At 46.4% G+C, this 23,861-nt stretch overlaps 1 protein-coding gene and 1 long non-coding RNA gene across 2 annotated transcripts in view; one reads left to right on the top strand and one right to left on the bottom strand.

The window, feature by feature from the left end:
• Nucleotides 1-3,474, top strand: part of LOC142859150 (uncharacterized) — a 45,007-nt gene extending 41,533 nt beyond the window's left edge. Inside the window, exon 3 of the long non-coding RNA XR_012912124.1 lies at nt 2,407-3,474. This is a non-coding gene — a long non-coding RNA (uncharacterized LOC142859150). The remainder of the gene's footprint in view (nt 1-2,406) is intronic.
• Ints7 (integrator complex subunit 7) overlaps nt 1-23,861 on the bottom strand; it is a 502,168-nt gene that overhangs the window by 385,487 nt on the left and 92,820 nt on the right. The window lies entirely within an intron of this gene.

The raw sequence follows: 23,861 nt of genomic DNA, 5'->3' as shown, positions 1-23,861 counted from the left end.
GAAGAAGAATTCTAAACCAGGGTAGGGTGTGGCCTGGAGGTTTCCTTTGGGAGAAGATGCGTGGAGCAGCTCTAAGTCTCAGAGGGTTGGGAGGTGTGTCTGATGAGGTGAGAGATGCAAGTGTGCACTCAGCGCTGACCAGCCAGTGAGGACCCTTCCCCCATGTGCCTGGCAAGGGCTGATGAGAGAGCAGCGAACAAAACCCAAAGCCTTGACCTCCCTGAGCTTCTTTCCTTCTAGTGGAAGGAGACAAATAACACACAGTAGAGACCTTTGGAGGACGATAAATGCTACATAGAGAAAAAGAAGTCATGGAAAGGGATCCAGGTACTCCTTCCGCAGAGAAGCCATTTTAAATGCAGGAACTTTGAAAATGGCACCAAAGGTGACTCTGTTAGCACAGGATGTGTAATCTCCCAGACCCAAATAATCACACAGAAACTATGCTAATTACAACGCTGTTTGTCCAGTGACTCAGGTGTATTTCTAGCTAGCTCTTGCATCTTAAATTAACCCATTTCTATTAATCTGTGCGTTGCCACAATCCTGTGGCTTACCATTAAAGGTTCAGGGTGTCTTTTGCCTTCAGTAGAAGGCATTACATCTCCATGACTTTGCCTACTCTCTCTCTCTAACTCTGTTCTGATTTTCTGCCTAGCTTTATTCTACTTAGCCATTGACAGAAATAGCTTTATTCATTATCCAATAAAAGCAACGCATGCACTCAGGAGGCAGAGGTAGGTGGATCTCTGTGAGTTCGAGGCCAGCCTGGTCTACAAAAGCTAGTTCCAGGACAGGAACCAAAAGCTATGGAGAAATCCTGTCTTGAAAATTCAAAAAAAGAAAAAAAAGCAACACATATACAGAAGGACATCCCACGTCAAGATGAACCTAGCTTGGGTCAACCATACACATCTGGGTTATGATACCATTTCACAATTCCATTTTTAGTTTATTTTGTGGTGCTGTGTATGTGTGCATGCACATGCATAACATGGCACCCTTGTGGAGGTGAGAGGTCAACTTTAGGGAGTTGGTTCTTTCTTTCTACCATGTGAGTCCTGGGAATTGAGCTAGCTTGTCAGGTTTGGTGGCAAGTGCTTTCACCCACTAAATCATCTTGCCAGTCATTACTGCCATTTGGGGCCTCAGGTGAGCCTGGCACATATTCCAAACCCTTTAGGATAAACACAGTCATTGACAGAGCCAAGTATCTCATGTTACATACAGACCCAGAAAAGCCGGGGCACATTCCAGTTGGTCACAGTCCAGCTTTATCCAGCTTAGTGTGTAAATCCCCTCTTCCTTCCTTGAGGGGTGGGAACCCCTGCTGTTTTGATGCTGCTCAAGATACACTTTCCCTCCATCAGTCTCTGCTTCATGGATTCTGTGCAGCCTTGGGCTCATCTGCCTTTCTTCAGAGTCTTGGAATCCTCTCTTTCAGGTGGCTCCTATACACTTTTCCCAAAACTAGTACCAATCATTACCATCTTCATTACTGCTTCATTTCGGAAGTCTGGTATTCTCTTAGACCATTTCATTCTTAATGACCCTGTGACGAGGTGGGAAATTGAGCCAGCTGTGCCCTGCTGTCCCCTTTCCTAGCTTTCTAGGGCTGTCATGTCTGTATTACATAACAACAGAATTTGATTTTCTACAGGGTTGGAGGCCAGGAATCAGAGTTTAGAATGTAGATAGAATCCTATTGAGGGCTGTGAAGTAAAGATCTGCTCCGGGCTCTCTTCCTTCCCTGTAACTTCACCTGGTTGACCTTTCCTCTGTATGTGGTTATCTTTAACCTCCCCTCTATAGAAAGATACCCATCATTTAGATTAGGACTCACTTGTGCGGCTTCATTTTCAAGTTCATTTTAATGTTATGTAACTTGTTTGCCTCATCGAAGGCCATGTCTCCAAATGAGGTCCTATTCTGAGGTAATCAGGACTTCCAGGGTGAACCTGGGAAGGTGAAGCCCTAAGAAACCTCCAGTTGCCGGGCGGTGGTGGCGCATGCCTTTAATTCCAGCACTCGGGAGGCAGAGGCAGGCGGATCTCTGTGAGTTCGAGGCCAGCCTGGTCTACAAGAGCTAGTTCCAGGACAGGAACCAAAAGCTACGGAGAAACCCTGTCTCGAAAAATCAAAAAAAAAAAAAAAAAAAGAAAGAAAGAAAGAAAGAAAGAAAGAAAGAAAGAAAGAAAGAAAGAAACCTCCAGTTGCCTTGAGCTTTAGATTTCACAACTTGTGCTGGCTGAGTCACCCAGGCCAGACAGTAGATAACCTACCCCACGTACCAATGGCTTCAATGCATAACCCTACTCACTGTTTGAGAATCTGTCTAGAAACAAGGATTTTTTTAAGGAAGGTCTGCCTAACTCATTTGGAAAGATAAATATTTTGATATTTCAGAACAGACTCCACAAGTCTATATTGGATTAGAAGAGAATCTGCCATGTCTTGGATTCTGGTTAACCCTGAAGAGACATCTGAGCAAAAGCTAAGAGAGCTGTTAAAGCAGAAACCAAGGAACAGAAAAATGAACAAGAGAGAACGGACATTAGGAAGAATGCAGACCCAAGGAGACAGAGGAGAGTTAAAAGAAGGAAGAAAATGGGTCAGAGAGATGCAAATTGCCTCGGGTCACCTCAGACATTACACCTGCTCTTGGAGACTCGGTAACACTTGCAAGTGTGTGAACTAAAGTGTTATACGCTGGGGAAGTGTTGCTTTCTGAGGTGGAAAAGCCCAGGTACAAGGCCCTTTGGAGGCCAGTGTCGTAGGCTTTCTGCCAACTACTCCCTAATCTTTTTTTCAGTTAATTTTTAAGACACAACTAAAGTATTTCAAGTCTTTGGTGGGTTGTCATTCTCAATGTTCGTTACTCTGAGACGCTTGTTGTTTTTGTTTGTAATTAGCAAGTATGAGAACCTTCGAAGACTCGCTAACCTATGCAATAACCCATCTGGCTGGAATACTTAGTGCCTGAGGTCCTGGAGTAACTCTTAGAGTGGAAAACAAGTGATGAACATCTCTGGTTCTCAGGTCTTGTGTCTTGTCTAAATTTCCTGAGAATAATTTATCTGTGTTCCTGCACCTTCTACCTCAGGTCCATGTGACCGAGAAACTGACTCAGAAAAAGCAAATGTCCCCTGTATTCTTTTGAGCTAAACTATCTGCAAAGTTGTCAGTTGTCCCTGACATTTATTGCACCTTGTAATCCTAACTTTATGCCTGACATCTGTTCTTATTGTATATAGTTTTGTATTGGGTTTGGAACTCTCTTATTTAGACAAGAGGGGGAAGTGCTGTGGGAACTCCTTTGGCCAATAGCCTTTGAGATGCTGGCCCACTTAGGGCATGGTCTTGGATACTATATATGCAGGGGTAGGGGTGTGGGCAAGCCCCTTGGCTGCTGGATTCAGTTCCTTTTTCCTGCTCCTACAGAGGACTGCTGATCTGTGAGTCTACCCCTAAATAAAGAGACCTTTATTTTACTCTATTCTGACCTAGTGTGGGATGACTTTATTGTAATCGCCTACATATACCCTATATGCTAGCTGTGACAAAAGACGTAAGAACAAACCTGCTTAGCGGAGGGAAGGTTCATTCTGGCTCGTATTTCCTCAAGTTACAGTTCATGGTTGTGTAGCCCCATTGGTTCTGGACCTGTGCTACATGTAAAGACAGGATCGGACCCCCAAAACCTGACTTCCTTAAACTAGGTCCCACCTCCTAAGAGCCCACCACACTATGAACCCCTCAGTAGATTATTCCATGTATGAGGTCAGAGTTCCCAAGAAACATTCACTTTCCCCAAACCTCACCACTGAACATTGCTTCACTGGGGAGCAAACTTTGATCATATGAGTCTTTGGAAGTCAGTCTGAATCCAGACTAACATTTTCACTTTTATATACCTCTAAGACCTATTAATGGCCGCTTACTAAGTGAAATTCATAAGTCAAAATTAAGGTGGACCAAATTTTGAGGATTCTGGTTTTGCATTCTACCAGGAAGTCTGACGCACAGCACCCACCAGCCCAGCTGGTCTCTGCATTATCAGGGCGGATGCTTCCTCATCAGCACATCAGGAGGGGGTCAAGGTCTCCAATTGCTGCCATTCCTGCTCTCAGTTATGAGTCATTGCTAATTTAGCTCCATTGTAGCAAGGCCATTGAGATCTGTGACTAATGGTGTGTGCTTAACTGTTTCTTTGTACCTATAGACAATTATGCATTGCAGTGGGATCATAGTCAGGTATGCCTGACGGCTAAGGCACATACACACCTGATCTTTCCAAATATACTTTATTGGTCCCTTGTTAGGAATTTTCACAATTTGTCACTTGTTCATTAGAAGGGAGGGATAGGTGATATGGGATTCCCCTCTGTATGCTGTGAATTAAGGAACTGCTTTGGGCCTATAGCAGAGCTATAGGGGAACAGAGCTGGGCATGGTGAACTAAATTGAATACTGGGAAGAAGGAGGCGGAGTCAGAAGCATGTAGCCCTGCTAGAGCCAGACAGAACTTTAGCTGGTAAGCCACAGCCATGTGGCGATACACAGATTACTAGAGATGGGTTAAATTAATATGTAAGAGTTAGCCAATAAGAAGCTAGAGCTAATAGGCCAAGCAGTTATTTAATTAGTACAGTTTCTGTGTGATTATTTTGGTTTCTGGGCAACCAGGAAACAAACAACTTGGTTATTTTGCCCAACCTGAAAGCCATCTAAGAGTAAGAAAAAGAAAAAGAAAACCAAGATTCAACAACACAGTGTGTCGCACACCTTTACAATGGCTTGCAAGGGACTTGTACAAATAAATTTCTCTCAGCAGATGTTTGGGTAATAAAAATACGTATTTACTTTTTTCCACTCAGCTGCGGGCTCACTGTAGCCGTAGCAGGAGTCAACGGATTCAGTGAACAAGCACAGCAGTGACTGGGAATGGACAGGGTGAGGCAGTTGCTCTTGGGAGCAAAGGTTTCAGGGCAACTGTGAATCTGGGCTCTGTAGGAGGGAGCTAGAGGATGCAGCTTCTTCTGCTGAGGTTGTGAAAGCTTGTTATACAACCGCCAGTGTCCCTGACAGCCTGAAGTGCCTTTGGAAGACTGGGCACTTTGGGGTTTCATTTGGCATTCAAGGAAACAGGAATGCTCCAAACTGGGCTGGGGTGAATAAGGTACAATTTGGTATAAACTAATTCTCCCCAGTGGAGCCAGCTGACCTTCCCTTGTATCTGTGACAGCATTGTGCTGCCGTCACCACAAAGCTCTAGATTTCCTCGCAAGCTGTGCTTCTCTGGGGTAGGACCAGGGCTACCGGTCTTTGAGAGGCAGCTTGGAGGAGGGACTTGCTGTAGAACTTGAGGGTCAGAGGGGTCTGCTGTGAACCTTTGCTCCTCTAGCTGCCTGGGTCTGTCTGTGCCTCAACTGCCCCAGAGGATGGTCAGGAGGACAGAGGACTCTAAGCATTGAGAACTCAACTTAATTAAGCTTTCCACCCACTCCACACACAAACTGATTCACAGAAGTATTTCTAACCATATGTCAACATTATGACAATCCAGAAGATCAGTAAAGGTACCAGGTCCAGACAGACAGACAGACAGACAGACAGACAGACAGACAGACAGACACACACACACACACACACACACACACACACACACACACACACACGTCTCTTACAGCAAATGGGTAACCTCTATACATGGGGTGGTAATTGTTGCAAACAGTTTAACCTCTGTTTAGCAACCTGGAGGAAAAGAAGGCTTCTCTTTTCTGGTATCTGCATCTACAAGGCCAAGGAGAAGGATCTGATTGGCCAGTTCTGGGTTGCATGCCCCCCACAAGATTGGTTGTTGCCATGGGGTCATTTAGGTAATTCCCCAAAGGGAAGAGTATGTAAATGCTCTCACAAAGTAGGTATCTGAGAGTGAAGGAAAGTTTGGGCACGTGAAACACGACTGCCTTTTCAGCTCTTGGGATGTTGGGAACAAGGCTGGATGCTTGGAACCTAAGTCAACAGCAAACTGGGTCACCTTTCCTCTCTTCTTTGAACAGCCTTCAGTCCCACTGTTCTCAGAGCCTTTGACCTCCTCCCTCTAGTGTCTGTGTCCCAGACTCACCCACAGTCACGGCTGAGACTGCTGGGCTGAAAGGACTCCATCTGGTGACTCTTTTAGAGAAAGGAGAGGGCATGGTTTCAGTTCTGATAGGAGACTTACAGGGAAGTTGGAAAGGTACTGTAGAAGAGAAAGGAAAAGGAGAAGCCATTCTAAGGCCTTCTCTGCTAGTTGAAGCTTCCCCAGCCATCAGAATTACTAGACATCCAGAATAATCCCACACAAGAAAGGCGAGACCTTTCCTCCCACTCTCTCCCCCAACCACCTGCACATTCTTCTCTGTTTTCACAGTAACCAATCTCTGCAGGCAGCATTCCTTCTCAGGCCAGACGTTCCACCCCTGGAGGCTGGCGTCCAGAGGGGGTTGGAGCAAGGGCAGAATAATTTATCCTAGGTGCAGCTAGTGCCAAGCTGAAGGCCTAGCAGACTTCAAGGCAAGGATCTGCTCAGTACAGGTTGATCTGGAGACACAGAGAAAGTCTTCTGGGGTGGAGTTTGTACTGGAGCAGGCTCCTCTGTACCCTCCTCAGCATGCAGCAGGTACTGCCCTGGAATAGATGCCTGCAATGGGAGCCATAATACTCCATGGTAAAGGGAGATGGTCAGACCTGAGCAAGAGAAAGTCAGCAGTGGGCAAGAAGTCCTTTTGTGTAGTGACATTTACAACAGAAACCTGGATGTAGAATACGGAGATCTGAATTTGAAGCCTCAAACAAACTACCTGATGTGTGATCATGATTAAACCACTTAGCCCTATTTGTGCCTCAATTGCCACATCTGAAAAAAAGTCAGTAATAACTTACAGGGAGGGATATTGTCAGAACAAAAGACCAAAGACTCATCGGTGCTCGTCATCTGTGCTCCTTGTCCTTGGTGCTCCTTGTCCTTGGTGCTCCTTGTCCTTGGTGCTCCTTGTCATCTGTGCTCCTTGTCATCCGTGCTCCTTGTCCTTGGTGCTCCTTGTCCTTGGTGCTCCTTGTCCTTGGTGCTCCTTGTCCTTGGTGCTCCTTGTCATCTGTGCTCCTTGTCATCCGTGCTCCTTGTCCTTGGTGCTCCTTGTCATCCGTGCTCCTTGTCCTTGGTGCTCCTTGTCATCTGTGCCCTTTGTCATCTGTGCTCCTTGTCCTTGGTGCTCCTTGTCCTTGGTGCTCCTTGTCATCTGTGCTCTTTGTCATTTGTGTTCCTTGTCATCCATGCTTCTCAATAGCTACAGACCATATTAAGAACTTGGACTCCGAGATTTGACAGAGTTGAGTTTGAAATGAGAATAGATACATTTAAACATGAGATACCAGGGTTTGACTTAAAACAAAGGAAGGTTCGATCAGCTGCAGTAGTGCACGAACGACTGACTTGGATACAGGAGGATTGAAGCTCGGTGCTCAGCACAGGTAGGCTGTGTGTGGATATTACACTAATTGCCTGTTTCTAAGCAAGCAACTCTCAATTTGCATGGTTTTAGAATGCGTGGGTTTCAATTCCCATGATTTAGTTAATATAACAGCAACCTGATGACAGTGTCTGGGTCACCATTCCACCTCTGTAACATGCCAGCTTGTTAACTAACTGCACCAGGTACGAATGGCTCTTCCGTGTGCAGACCACTGCATAAATACCAATGCACACTGTTATCAGCGGCCAGTCACGTCACCTCTTGCACAGTCTGCCATCTGCTGACCGATCACATCCATATATTAGTTCACTAACACACACAGGAAACCCGCTGTGTTGACCCTTTTTCTCCTCATGATGAAACCATGTGACATCTGACAGACACAGATAATCTCAAAAGGAGAATTGGTCTTCTGAAAATGGCAGTGTGCTAAAAGCAAGGAGAAGTGCAATGTTAGAAGTGAGATTGTAGCCAAGCATAGGTGGTTATCTATGGGAGATAGAGAGATACGGAGATAAAGATGGAGATACGGAGACAGAGATAGAGATACGGAGATAGAGATACGGAGATAGAGATACAGAGATAGAGATAGATGTAAAGAGATGGATATAGAGATACAAAAAGAGAGATACAAAGAGAGAGATAGAGATAGAGATATGGAGATAGATAGAGATAGAGATACAGAGATGGAGATAGATTAAGGAGATAGAGATACAGAGATAGATATAGAGATACAGAGATAGAGATAGATGTAAGGAGATGGAGATACAGAGGTAGAAATAAAGAGATAGAGATATAGAGATAGATGTAAGGAGATAGAGATACAAAGAAAGAGAGAGAGAGAGAGACATAGATGGGAATGCAGACCTTACCACTGTCTGAGGCTCCTCTGTGTAGCCTGGGAGTTCAGGGAAGGCAATACACTGACTTCACAGGGAAAAGCAGTTCTGTTGTGCAGATGAAGTTCCCAGAAGTGGAGAGGCATTTCAACTGTATTTTAATAAAAAAGCTTGCCTGGGGATCTGGAAAATAAAACAGCCACACTGGCCAGCCTTACAGACCAGCCAGCAATAACATACACCTTTAATCCCAGTAGCCACACTAGTTGCCATAGAAACTGGACAGTGCACACCTTCAATCCCAGCCCTAGAGAGGAGACAGCACTCACTCTCAGTCTCACTCTGAGATTCCTGGAGGCCAATTTCAGACTGAGGTTGAGGTAAGAGCCAGTGACTGGCTGCTTTGTTTTTCAGATCTTCAGGTTGAACCCCAATGTCTATTCCTGAGTTTTTATTAATCGTGCTTCATTTGGCACCCACCTTTTTGGGGCATGCATTTATGAAAAAGCCATTTGCCTGAGGCTTCTTAGCTACCAGCTCAGGGCAGAGCTGGAATTGGAATTTCAGTGGTAGGAACTGTGACCCAAACCTAGCCGCCTGGGTCCGTGAGAAAAACTAGTGCTCCCAGTTCCCATCCACCCCAGCTTAGCTTCCATGTAAAGATGGAAAATACACAGAGAATCTGGATACTGCATGTTATTGTGTTGTCTTTGTGTTTGATTGCTGAAGAAGGAGCAACAGCTGCTAAAAAACACTTGATTATAAATGCTGCCAGATTAATCAAACCTATATATTTTGAAAATGCCTTGACTTCAAAATTTAAGTCAAAAGATATGTCACTTTGGAGAAGAGGTTTTGATTTTGTTTCCACAGGATATGAGAGGCTGTAGATTCATTCTTGGTTAAGAAAAATAAGGTTTGATCAAGGAAGACCCCCTGAGAAATCTCTGATAGGAGCAGATGGCCCTGATGAGTCTCCACTGCAGCTTCCCCTGAGTTCTACTCCAGAACAGCTTCAAGACTGCTGGCTGAGATGATGCCGCCTCACAGAATACTCCAGTAAGGACTTGGCCATAATCCTAGATTTTCTTTGGATCCTCATAAGATTATCAGCACCCCCAATCATCCTATAAAGCTACATCCACATTCCTTAAAAATGGATCATGGATCTTTGTCTTTGTTTAGAGTGTTGGTTAAAAGTTGTTATGGGTAATGTTATGGGTAACGGAAAAAAGCTAAACAAAAGAAACTAGATTCAAGGTTCTTGTTTCGGGGGGGGAAAAGGGAATGTAGATATGATAGGATAAAAGGATAGATTATGGAATCTACTCTGAAAAGAGAAAGGGAGGATCTAGATATGATAAGATAAAAAGGTAGATTATTGAATCTACTTTTTAAAAGCAACTACTAGTTTTATATGTTTTATATTGGATTGGACTTTTGAATATTGTATACAAATTTTGAATATTGATACAAATTTGAGCTTAATTTTGTTAAAACATACTGTACATACATTTTTAACTTGTTCACAGTATTGTACATATACAGCTCATTTAACAATGTAATGCAAATTTCTAGTCCTTGAAAATTATTATTACCAACTGTTTAGGATGAAAAGAAAATGCAGGTTAATAATTAATCACCTATTATAATCAAACTTGTAGTTGCATTAGGTATGTTTTCAAGGCCAAACAAAGATATATTTTAGATAGACAAGTAATCTTCAAACACTTCAGACAGAATATGGTATTTAAGATGTTTTGATAACCTAGATTCTTCTTTCTTATAACAGTGAGACATTTCTGCTCCTGGCAGCACCAGTCTACTTCAGAGAAGATAACGGGCATCAAAAAACTCCACATGGAGCTTACTTTCTTTGTGGCAAAAGTAAGCCACTGGGCAAGAAAATGCCCCTGCCTTGACTGCTGACAGTATGTTGTCCTAATTGGACAAGCAAGACACAAAATATCCTGCTTTGCAGAAAAGTCTGTCAAATATTCTAGGCCTGTAGACCGAAGATGGATGCCCCAACATTTCAGGGGAACCTTGGGTGACTGTCCAGGCAGCCAGCTGTTTCTGTCATTTCTCACATCTTTTTGGAAATTTCTTGCTTGCACTTCCTGCTTACTCAGTTAATATTATTTACTCCTTGGGTCTCTGAGGGAGTTGAAGATTAGATAATTATAGTTATAGTTTACCAGACACAGAAAGCAAGTTATGATAGAAAGTAAATTAGATATAAGACTTTGGACTCACCAAGATAGGATAGATATGAAATATTTTCTCCTAGTTTGTCAAATGTAAATGGTCTAGACATTGTTGATGTATTTATTGCCTGTGTATATTGTATGTAGTTATTGTACTTATTATATAGTTTTCTTATATTAGTTATAGCCTTTTTTATTTTAGACAGAAAGGGGAAGTGCAGTGGCATTTCACTTGTATTTTAATAAATAAAGCTTACCTGGGGATCGGAAAAGTAAAACAGCCACACTGGCCAACCTTACAGACAGTCAACAATGACACACATCTTTAATTCCAGTAGCCACATTAGCTAGCTTGCTATAGAAATCAGGCAGTATGTGCCTTTAATTCCAGCCCTAGAGAGGGTTATAAAACAGGAGCAGACAGCTCCCACACACAGTCTCATTCTGAGATTCCTGGAGGCAGGTTGCCATTTTTGGTCAGTGGTTGGCTGCTTTGCTCTTTGGGTCTTCAGGTTGAATTTCTCTCTCTGAGTTTTACTAATCATGCTTCACAGAAGTGACATCAAAGTGAAGCCCCACATTTCCGGCTTACCTGGTGACAATTCACGGTGCCCTGGGCGCAAGGATGAGATGTATTCAAACTCCCGAGAGCAAGGATGCCACTGAACAGCACTGCGCTGTTCACACTGCTTCGGAGAAGTTTTTTTGTTTGTTTTGCTTTTTAAAAAGCTGTTTCCTTTCAGTGTTTTTAATGTTGTAAACTATAATGGATTAACTGAGCAGTAGCGTTTGAGCTGATGCTGCCTTTGTCTTCCTGTGTCTCCCAGCACTGAAAGAATGCTTCCTCTTTGGACAAAAGGGAGAACTAGGGGTTACAAAGCAGTGTGTCCTGTGGGGCACGAGCGTGGAGCACGAGCGTGGGGCACGAGCGTGGGGCACGAGCGTGGGGCACGAGCTTGGGGCACGTGCGTGGGGCACGAGCGTGGGGCACGAGCGTGGGGCACGAGCGTGGAGCACGAGCTTGGAGCACGAGCGTGGAGCACGAGCGTCGAGCACGAGCGTCGAGCACGAGCGTGGAGCACGAGCGTGGAGCACGAGCGTGGAGCACGAGCGTGGAGCATTGTGTTTTTGGTCTCAGCACGGCTGGCTCCAGCTGGCTTTACAATCTCCTTTTTTTGTTTGTTTTCTCTTTATTGTTGTTGTTTTTGTTTTTCAAGACATGGTTTCTCTGTAGCTTGGAGCCTGTCCTGGAACTAGCTCTTATAGACCAGACTGGCCTCGAAGTCACAGAGATCCTCCTGTCTCTGCCCCCCTCCCAGTGCTGGGATTAAAGCTGTGTGCCACCACCGCCCAGCTCATCTTTACAATCTTGTTCTCCTGTGGAAAGTAAAGACTCCCATCACTGAAATTCTTGGTTTTTTCCTTAAGTTCCATGCAGCCCCTTCCCTACAAGAATCATTGACCCTTCTGTCAGCTGACAAAAAGACATCATTGCATCCTGTGCACTTGTGGAGAGCTAGCCGGTTAGCGCCCGCCACACCCTCAGCAGGGTGAGCGACAGCAGCAGAACATGGTGTGAACATGGGCTACTCTGTCTGGAGCCATGAGGAGACAGAAATGACAGGTTGTCAGAGCATGGTCGGTGTGTGTCCTTAACATGCTGCCCTAAGCTCAGCTCCGCTCTCTGCAGTGCAGGTCATGTGTGCTTGGTGCCCCGCCACCTGAGAGAAGTGCGTGGGTGTGTGTCAAAGTTCCGCACTTTTCCTTCCATTAGCACTCCTGACTCCAGGGATCTTATTTACATATTGTTCCCCAACCACTTTCCTATAATTTTTTTAAGATTTATTTTTATTTGAAGTGCACTGGTATTTTGCTATAGGTGTCAGGTCCCCTGAAACTGGAGTTACAGACAGGTGTGAACAGCCATGTGGGTGCTGGAATTGAACCCTGGTCCTCTGGAAGAGCAGTCAGTGTTCTTCATCTCTAAGCCGTCTCTCCAGTCCTCCTTGTAAAGTATAAACACCACAGATGTTTTGTTCACAAATTCTATATGTATTTGTGTTTTACACATTGTTTAGTCACTGTGAAGAGACACCATGGCCAAGGCAACTCTTAGAAAAGAAAGCATTTCATTGGGGGCTTGCTTACAGCTTCAGAGGGTTGAAATTTTAGTTCATTATCATCATGGCAGGGAGCACGGCAGCATGCACGGAGCTAAAGCGGTAGCCTAGAGCTACATCCTGGTCGGCAGGCTGGAGAAGAGAGTGAAACCTCCAAACCCACCCCAGCGACACACTTCCTCCAGCAAGGCCACACCCACCCCAATAAGGCCATATTTCCTAATCCTTTCAAACGGTGCCGCTCTCTGGTGAATAAGCACTCAGATATATAAGACCATTTTTACTCAAACCACCAAACACACAAAGAGAGTAAATCCTCTCCCACCACAGCTTTGACATTAAGGGAGGACACCACTGTGACAGAAGACACAGCAAGCAGGAGACAGCGTACTGCTGGCCTGTGTTGGGGTGACCTCACCCCCAGTCTGCTCCATTCTCGCCCCACTACAGCTGCCTCCCTCCTAAGAGAACCCTGATTTTCCTATTGTTGGCTTGTTGTCTTCCACAAGGTCATGAACTTCACTGAACCAATCAGGCGATCCCAGTCCCTTTGCTGGCAGTTTTGCTAGTGACTGATTATGGATGGGTGTGTAACACAATTACAGGCAGCAAGATATGAAGGCAGATCTCTGGGCCTCTTCATAAATAAAGACAGACATGACAGAGAGGGCCAACCTTTCCCCTGAGGGCGTTGTCAGTCCATTGTGGTTTGACTGGAACTTGAACTCTGGCAGCTGCGGCAGCTGTGTTAGCTGCGCTGTGTTCGTCGGGAGAGCAGCTTCCAGGAGTAACCAGCTGAAGGTGCAGAGTAGATAGGGTGACAAGGTTCTTGGTGACCTGGAGCCAGTGGATGAGTAACTCTAGAGATGCCCGCTGGGCACGCCTGTTACACGGTGGCATTTCTCAGTATGGTTTTAGCCTGCTGAGTCAGCATCTCCAGGCACTTGTAGCCAAAAGGACCCCAGGGGACATAAGGACAAGGGCTTTGCACAGCAAACAAATCTGGAGCAAACATATGGTCAGGGCCGCCATGTAGCTCGAGGATGGTTGCTTTTCAGAGCTAGCAACACTGGGAATTGGCTTTTTCTCTTCCTGAACCACTTTACCCAGCCAGTGTCCAGGCTCCAGAGTGCCAGGTCTGAATCCCACTGATTGGCTGGACGGCCTTGGTAAATAACTTTTTTGTGTATCTATTTCCTTTTTAATAAAGCCATGATAGAAGTATTGATATTGCGGTAGGACACACAAGCACACACCTGTAATCCGAGCACCTGGGCAGTGGAGGCAAGAAGAGGAGGAGTTCAAAGTCACCCTCAGCTAAATAACAGGTTTGAGGCGATAGAGACTCTGCCTCCAGACAAAACAAAAGGAGATTCTCTGGGAGAGTCTGAGGACTTAAGGAGCAGTGTGAGGAAAGTGCTTGGTGCAGCCCGTGTGTAGCATTTAACAAGCGTTGTCTGTTTGTGATGGGGGAGAGTCCTCTGGCTTGTGTTAATTTCATTGGTTAAATAAAGAGATTGCCTTGGCCCTTTAATAGGACATAAAATTAGGTAGGCGGAGTAAACAGAGCAGAATGCTGGGAGAAAGAAGCTGAGTCAAGGAGTCGCCATGATTCTCCCACTCCAGAGAGATGCAGGTTAAGATCTTCTCTGGTGAGCCACCTCGTGGGCTACACAGATTATTAGAAATGGGTTAGATCAATATGTAAGAGCTAGTCAATAAGAGGCTGGAACTAATGGGCCAGGCAGTGTTTAAAAGAATACAGTTTCCATGTAATTATTTCGGGAAGTAGCTAGCCGTGCGGGCGGCCCGGTGCCAGGAACATAGCCCGCTGCTCCGCTCAATCAACCCCACCGCTCCTATCTCAACATGTCTGTCTGTCTGTCATCCCCCAGCAGCACCTTCCCAGTCCCATCTGTCTTTCTTCAGATATTTTCACTTGGACGTTTTAGCATCACGATATCTAATTCAGGTCATTCCGCTCCTAAATTGCCGTTGTCCACGCTGCCCTCAGAATCATCATTGTCCTTGCCGGGCGGTGCTGTGCCCTGGGTCTCAGTGAAGGCTCCTTAGCCTAGGACACACTTCGGCATCCATGCTCTCAGAACTCAACTGTTGGCTAGATGTGATGGCCAATGTCTTTAATCCACACTCGGGGGCAGAGGCCCAGTCTACAGAGGGAGCTCCAGGACAGCAGGGACTACAGAAGAAACCCTGTCTTGTCTTGAAAAACCAAAATCCAACCAACCAAACAAACAAATAAGCAAACAAAAAACTAAATCCATCAGTCATAGCCCAGCGACTTGGCCCCTCAGGTGTTATAAACGGACCCAACCATGCCCAGCTTTTCCATGGGTGCCAGGAATCTAAACTCAGGTCCTTGGACTTGCAACCAAGCCCTTTATCCAGTGAGTCACGTTTCTTTTTATTCTGTTTTGTTTTGGGACAAGGTCTCACGTAGCCCAAGTTGTCCTTGAACTCTTGATCTTCCTGCTTCTTCCTCCCAAGCACTAGTGTATTATCACCACGTCACCATCTTTTCTTTTTCCTAATAATCAGAGTTCTACTAGAACTCCGACAATTCCTTCCTTAGATGATGTCCCCAATAACCTGACCATCTTGCATGAGGCTCCAACCACTAGGCTCTATTACTCTTACTACTGCCCCCTGAATATGGACTCTTGGGGGATAAAACAACTCCAAACTACAGCATCCAGATTGGATCAGGGATACACAAGGCAGAAATGGCTAGATATTTTTGTATTAAAGGTATCTATTCTCTTTGGTGAATCCTGGTGTCCAGAGGAACTATAAGGGCACAATGACAGAGAGCCAGCCTAAAGACGAGACCAACACAGGACCCCTGAAGTGATTCGATTCCCCAGGCCTTTTCCCACCGCTGCCCTGCCATTTGCATGGCCAGAAGACCTGAGAGCCCAGTTTTCTCTCTAATCAATTCTGCCCCCACCACAGTGACTGGCAACACAGCAGGCATTCAAGAAATGCCTGCTGCTTTGATGAGCCCAAGGTTCTGGAACAGTTCTTTCCTGGTTCTTCGGCTCTCCCTTGCCGTTCCTCTGCTAACAATTCTCAACACAGGTCCCATCTGCTTCCTGTTCCCCAATCCCAGTCCTCCATCTGGGTGGAAACAGCCTTCCGGAGTGACAGGAAAGCTCACATCTGCCAGACCAGTTCTTAGGGACTCTTGGTGAACACTGGTACATCTTAACATTCCTTCCTCCAGACTTTGCACTGCCACGTTTCAGGTGACAGTTAGAACGATCTCAGCATGCATGGAGTTTGGAATTTATCACTCCATGGTGATATCTTCGTAATTACCCCAATCAGTAACTGTGATTTACATGTAGGGTGAGTTATTGCTGTTAGTTATTTAGTCTCCAGATACTCGAGATGAAAGTGTCATCCCTGCATGGAAAGACAAGAAGGGATGATGCCGCTGCCCAGAAGTCTGCTGATTGTATTCTTTTCTGAGTGTGGATTAAGAGCTTTGTTGTCTGTGAATACACGTTTTCTCCCTCCCTTCTCCCATCTTCCTTATTGGGTCCTTCTTCCCTCCTCCCCTCACTTCCTGTCTCTCTCCCATCCCTGTTCCTCCTCCTGACCTTTTACGCAACATATTTTCGTTAATCATAGTCTCACGAAGTACAATAGGCTCCTTGAATGCATTTCCTCCTGTCTGAAATGTGTTGTTTGACCAGCCTTAGCCCAGCCCTACCCCAGCTCTGCTAACCTCCGTTCTCTTCCATTTCTATGAGTTTAACTTGTTTAAATTCCATATCTAAGTGGGGCCATGTGCCAGTTTCTTTCTGTACCTTCTAATGTCACTTATACGTCTTCTAGATTCATTTGTGTTGTCGCAAATGGCCAGTTTCCTTTTGTGTAAAAGTTCAATAGCTTCCAATTTTGTGTACATACCACATTCTCTTTATCTAAGAGTACTGTGTTACTGTCTCTTGGCTTGCGTATCATCCACTCTGTCCATTCTCTTGCCCCCATTTGTTCTTTTACGACTAGCCCTAGTCAATAGGGCCAGCCTGGCACTTACCCCACTGCAGACATCTGTAGGTGGCCCTGACCTCTAAAACTCTCTGATATGAAAGTATTACCCAACTCCATCGTCCCTACTGGGTCTGGACAACCAACCGGATGCCGTGTGTGAACTGCTGACAGGAAGGGTTTAAGACCAGGGTTTTGATGGAACTATTTATAGGTCTAACCAGATGACTTTGTAGCACTCTTCCCAGAGACGGGACGGCAAGAAGACAAGCCACACAGAGAGAAGAAAATGACGTGAAGTGATACAACAGCTCTCTCCAAAGCTTTGAATGGCACAAAAGAGGAAATTTAGGTGACCAATAAACACCATGAAAAGCTATTTGGTTCAATTGGTAATCTGATATAAATTTAACTCAAGCGGTGTACCCGCGGACAACCATGGACTGGAAAAATCTAAACATCCAGAGGTCAATATGGACAAGGCTGACCCAAAGATGACCTGATGCACCATGAGGAGAAGAGGAACTAGAGCAAGGAGTGAGCCTGGCACTCTGAATGAAGCATCTCGTGATTCCCACTGCTCTCAGCAGAACACAGGGGAGTGTGCACGCGTGTGCACTTAAGTCCACCCAGCAATACTCGGAGCACCAGGACCTTTCCATGAATATGGGTGACCAGCAATGCCATGGGATGGCATGGCCAGTGGAAGTGGTCATGGAACTGTTGTGTCTGTTGTCCATCATGGCTGATAGTTTGCCTTCTGGGAGGTTCTGTACCACTGTCCCCCCCTAGTATCATGTAAAGCCAGCTTTGGGCCATGCCTCTGGGAGTTGTCAAGACTTCACACTACTTTCTGGTGATAACAAGAAGGTCCCCCAGATGCTTTAAGGCTTAAACACATGCAGACTTTTTCAAATTGAGACTTGTAATTTCTTTGCCAGCATAGCGCCCTCGAAAGTCTTCTGTCTGCTCCATGAGTCAGTCAACTTCGCCTGTCTTTCACAGACCCAGTTCTTAAGCTGCTTCCGTCTCTCAACAACCTCCTTAAGAGTGGGTCGCCGGAGTCTGTCTGGAGCTCTAGGCTTCAGTACAAATTCTTAAATGCTTAGCCTCACCTTTATCTTAAGTGTGCCTCTTAGTTTGGCTGGGAAACCTGAGTGGCCTTTGGAAAATGCTCTGGGCAACCCTGGTTGATTTTTTTAAATTTATTTATTTATTTATTTATTTATTTATTATGTATACAATATTCTTTCTGCGTGTATGCCTGAAGGCCAGAAGAGGGCACCAGACCTCATTACAGATGGTTGTGAGCCACCATGTGGTTGCTGGGAATTGAACTCAGGACCTTTGGAAGAGCAGGCAACGCTCTTAACCACTGAGCCATCTCTCCAGCCCCCTGGTTGATTTCTTGTTTAGGGTATAGAAATAATTGACTTGTCTAACTCTGCAGAGACCTGCATCCTGAATGTATTATCTGTGGACACTGCAGTCAGGTCAGCTCTAACCTGCACTCTGTCTGTGATACCTTGGGGGGGGGGGGGATGTTGGAAGCAGCAGCCAGCACACATCAGCAATGTGGTTTCTATGTAAATGCTTCCTTTAGACCCACGAGCTTAATAGGTGAGTACAATGCCCTCCAGTTGTTTGCAAGTGGCTTCCAAATGTTATGGCACAGAAAAACGACCCAGCTTTCCTGTAAACACTGATTTCGTCTCCCAGCTGTTCAGACAATGCCACATATTGTAGGCTTTTCAACCGTTTCTGTGTCATTTTCCATAATCATAAGAACAAGTCCGATTGCTCCGACAGAGTCCCGTTAACAGTACTGCATCTTAGGGTACTTCTTCCTTACGGGATCATCCAAGGTAGGCCTTCCAGGCCTTGAGGTGCCCTGTTACCCCAATTACAGAAGGATCCATAGTTCTTCCATCTTGTGATTCCTCCATGACCAGGCCTTGATGTCTTTGAAGTCAAGGCTGAGTCACCTCCCTGGCGGAGTCCCACTGTGTGGGAAGGGGGAGAAGACTGAGGAGGAGACACAGGCAAGGAATACAGCCAAGAGGTCACAGTCACATCCACACACATTCCCTGAGCAGAAGTTCACCCTTCAGCCATAGAAAACTGCAAGAAAGCGGGCTGTGATGTGTCAGGCAGAAGTTCACCCGTCCACCCAGCAGGGAAGGGAATATACTAGGTCAGGCGGAAGTTCACCCGTCCACCCAGCAGGGAAGGGGATATACTAGGTCAGGCGGAAGTTCACCCGTCCACCCAGCAGGGAAGGGGATATAATGGGTCAGTCAGGAGCTCACCCATCCAGCCAGCAGGAAGGAAGTGTGTATGATGGGCTAGTGTGAGCGATATTATCCTCCAATGTCTTTTTAATTGATTTATCTGCAGTGCTGGGGGTTAGCCACAGCTTTTTCCTGCTGGGCAAGTGCTCTGCCCCACTGTCTCCTCTTTATTTGAGACAGGCTTCCACTAGGTTGGCCAGGTTGGCCTTGTACTGTGATATGTGGGGCCTTCGGGTAGCCAGGATTAGAGGCCTGGGCCACCAGGTCCTATCTACCCCCCAACTTTTCAGTCTTCTGTTTCAAGTTCCTGTGCAGCTCTGAGAATAGGATGAGACAGTTTCTCCCCAGAAGCTCAGAGCTAGATAGAAGACCAGAAATAGAAGAATTTCTGTCCTGTCTTTTCTCTATAGAAGTACAGGCAATTTCATATATCTTTAAATGATTAAACCTATGCCTTTATTTTTATTTTAAAATTGTCTGTATTGTCTATGTGCTTATTATCCACTGAGTCAAGGGGGAGCTTTACTTTTATATTTTTTTTGTCAGTGTCTCATGCAGCTCAGGTTGGCCTCAAACTGACTGTGTAGATCAGGCTGATTTCAAACCCCCATCCTCCTGCCTTAGTTTCTCAAACTGACTGTGTAGATCAGGCTGATTTCAAACCCCCATCCTCCTGCCTTAGTTTCTCAAACTGACTGTGTAGATCAGGCTGATTTCAAACCCCCATCATCCTGCCTTAGTTTCTCAAGAGCTGGGACAACTGCTATATGATATCACAGTTGGCGTTCACAAGGTTTATAGAGGAGTAATTGACAATAAGAATTGATATTTTAAATGTCTATTTTAGAAGAGAGGCTCTCATTTTGGATTATGGTCTAGAAGGTATGGTCTGTATGGCAAAGAAAGCAGGGAACAGGTTGGTCTGGCAATAGGAGCATGAGGGAGGTCACAGTGCAGCATGGTGGGTAGAGGGCTTTCCATTGTGTGTACACTATGACATGTTTGTCACAGCGTGGTGGGAAGAGGGCTTTCCATTGTGTGTGCACTATGACATGTTTGTCACAGCGTGGTGGATAGAGGGCTTTCCATTGTGTGTGCACTATGGCATGTTTGTCACAGCGTGGTGGGCAGAGGGCTTTCCATTGTGTGCACTATGACATGTTTGTCACAGCGTGGTGGGTAGAGGGCTTTCCATTGTGTGTACACTATGACATGTTTGTCACAGCCAGATACTTAACACAATTATCTTCTCGCATACTGTGCCCCTGTCCCCTCACTCGCTGCCTCTCCCTCTCCCTCTCCACCTCCATCTCCGCGTGTTAACAATACTGAACTACAGCTAGACCTTGATGACTCACGCCTTTAATCTCAGCACTCGGGTGACAGAGGCAGACAGATCTCTGAGTTCAAGACCAGGCTGATCTACAGAGGTAGTTCCAGCACAGGCAGGGCTACACAGAGAAACCCTGCCTCAAACACCAAAAACAAAAGCCTGAACTACTTTCTTTGAGAGTCTCCAGTGTGACCGCCATAATCATATCCTGTCCATCGCGTCTAGAGCTTACGCACTGTGTACTGTGTCAGAAGCACCTGCCCTTCCTGATTCGAGCACCTGGTATTCGCCCTTCTACTGTTTCTGTGAGTTTTTCACTGGTTTAATATTTACATGTAAGAGAAGTCGTGCAGAGAATTAGCTTTCCTGCACCTGGCGTGTGTCACTGGGCAGGTGCTGTTGCAAATAACAGGGTTCCCTCCTTTCTGGTTTTTATTTTATTTTACTTTCTTTCTCTTCTTTTCTTTTTTCTTTTCTCTTTCCTGTCTCTCTTTCTTCTTTCTTTCTTTCTTTCTTTCTATCTTCCTTGTTTTTTTTTTTGAAACAGGTTTCTCTGTGTATCCTTGGTTGTTCTGGAATTCACTGTGTAGGCTAGGCTGGCCTTGAACTCACAGATTCACCTGCCTCTGCCTCCTAGTGCTAGGACTAAAGGTGTGCACCATCACACCCTGCCAGTTTCCTCCTTTGTAAAGTCCGAATAATATACCATCAATTTCACATCTTGCTGAATGGTGGGAAACTGAAAGATTAAACAATTCTCAGCAATCCAGACACGAGAAAAGGAGGTTGTTTAGGGAGGATTATTACTAATTTAAAGTCTGTAAAGTTTTTTAGTTATGCTTGTGAATGGGCAGGAAGAAGCGGGGGACAGGAGGGAAGAAAGACAGGTCCTTGACAGGACACAGGCCCTTACATGTTAACTCCCCTCCCTGTGAATTCCCTTGCTACATACTTTTTCCCTCCAGGAACCATCTTGGTTCACCTGAAGAAGGTGCTGTGGTCCATGAGGGCAGGCAGAGCTGTTGCTGCCCGGAGAGCCCAGGGCCCTGACAGCACCTTGGTCTGGGTTTACCTGGCAACACGAGATGGGTGGCGTGTGGGGAGAACCTCAAGTGCCATGAGATGCTGGGGCCCGTGCCACCCTGCAGAGGGCTCTCCCTAGGGCCTCCCCCGTCTGACTCTCCTCTCTCCTCCCTCTATCCTCCACAGGCTGTGCTGGAGCCAGAGCAGGGCCACACTGCCTTGTGAGAGAGAAAAGCAGCCTGTAACCACAGAGACACAGCAATGGCAGGGGCCTGTGTCCCCTAGGGAGGTCACCATAGCCCCGAGTGCACCTGTTGCCTCACTGGCCAGGACACTGGTGAGCTCCCAGCAGCCACTCAGTCCTCTTTGCTCCTCTCAGCAAGTGAGAAAGCGCAGGAATGTGTCCTGGAGGACATCCTGTGTGCGGCCAGGACAGCTAAAGAGCTGCCTCCCTCTCTCTCCCTGATATCTGAGTAAACTCCTTTCTGGAATTTCCAAGCCAGAGGTCGTCTGAGTCAAATCTAAAGCCCAGTGTTGAAGGGTGTCCACTGATAGGAGGTGGTGACCACAGGCCACAGGAGAGAAGGGACAAGGACAGGGCAGAAAAGTAATCCCTGCTGGAGAAGGAGTGCAGGGAGGGCTGCTATTTAAAGTTTTGTGGGAACCGCAACAAATCTCCCTCTCTCTCCCTCTTACACGCCTATACTCATTCACACACACACCCACACCCACACCCCCCCCCACACACACACAGTCACACTGACACACATGTGCATACCCGCACACCCTCACACACACCTAAGAATGGCCGCCTACAGTGTGCAGCCTGCTGCTAGTAGGTTTGAAAAGAAAGGACTTCGGTTCATAGTCTTTCAGATAAGGAAGACAAAAGATACAACTATCGCAAAAGAAACAGTAGGGGCCAGGGAGATGGCTAACGCCATGAATGCCTGAGGAGTCTGATCCCAGGACCACACATGCACATGGAGTGAGAGACACAGGAAAGAGGCCCTCCGGCTTCCACGAGCATGCCCTCTGCTGTGCACCCCCACATCACACAAACACATAATAAATAAATTTTGAAAATTTAACGAGGGAAAGCAACCAGGGGCTGCAGAGACGGCCCAGTGGGCAAAGGGCTTGCTGTGCAAATCAGAGCACCTGAGTTCAGCTCTCCAGCACCGCTGCAACTCTGGTGCGAGGGGGCGGAGCCGGGTGGGGCCCGCGGGCTCACTGACGCACACTGTGAGCTCCAGGTTTCCACACGCATGTGGATCATAGTTTGTCCACCTGCACCACACGCTCACATATATGCATACGCTCTTTCCCCACAAGTATTACTAAAGAAAATCAGCATATTCGGTGTGTCAGAGTGAAAAACACGAAAGAAAATAGAGTTGAGAGGAAATGAGTTGGTTTAATTATTCATTTGTTCTCTCAGCCATTCATTCCCCAGATGTTATCAGGAACAAGCATGCAGCCCACTATAGTAGGGACTTAGAACACAAAACCAAGTGGGATACGGGACCAGGCTCTCAAACCTGGGATCAGATACCTAAGCAAATGAAAGTCGGACTGTAACCCAAAGGCGCTCCCAGACACTGGGGCAAGGTTCTTGGTGACACCAGCCAGATGGAGAATCTGTGGACAGATGGCAAGAGAAGGCGTAGAAGGGGGTGGGGAGGTGACTCTGACCACTGGGCCTGTGCAGAGCAAAAATGGGGACTGTCCTGGGGTCGCTGCCAGAGTCTGAGCCCCAGCCATCCAAGGACCTGCTTCTTTGGCAATGCGAAAACAGCCTTAGAGACGTCGGCGCCACCTTCCTGTGGAGGAGGGACAAGGAATGCGGGCTGCTGAACTCCACCAGCGAATCCCAGCGCCCCAGCGGCGCTCGGGTCTGAAGCTGCCTGATGAGGCGGAGAACAGCCTCCACCACACCTCCCCAAAGCCGCCACAGGACAGACCGGAAGGAGCTAAGGGCTCGAGCTGGTCTTTTCAGGTCAACATATTAGAAGTCTCTCCTCACTGAACAGAGGTCAGACACTGTTAGTGAGAGTCACACAGGCTCCCCTAAGTCAGAGAGCCACTGAGTGAAAAGATACAGGGCTGTCTCTTAATGCCAGGAGGGCAGGAAGGTGTCAAATTCCAGGAACAATGACAACCAGGGAAGTGGGCAGCTCACCTGCCCCTGTGGAGGTGCCTCTCCCAATCTCAGCTCCTCTCGGGGCATCTTCCCCCTCCCCATCGCAGACACAACACAGCAGGCTGAGCCACCCACTGTCTCCATATTGCAGCTCCCATCTGGTCTCCCATCCGGTTGAGAGCCCGGGTCTCTCTTTGAACACAATTTCATGTGTGATCTTTGACTAGGAACTACCATTGTGGGCAGGGAGTAGAAGACAAGAAACACACAGCACTTGCTATCTCTGGACCCTGGTCCTGGAAGAGAAGTCACGGCTGGGCTGGTACTCAAACTGATAAGTGAACACACAGATCAGCAAGTTCTTTCCGTAG

Source organism: Microtus pennsylvanicus, chromosome 10, assembly GCF_037038515.1.
Source record: "Microtus pennsylvanicus isolate mMicPen1 chromosome 10, mMicPen1.hap1, whole genome shotgun sequence".
In the NCBI taxonomy this organism is placed as follows: domain Eukaryota; kingdom Metazoa; phylum Chordata; class Mammalia; order Rodentia; family Cricetidae; genus Microtus; species Microtus pennsylvanicus.
This window is presented reverse-complemented; position numbering and strand designations above follow the sequence as displayed.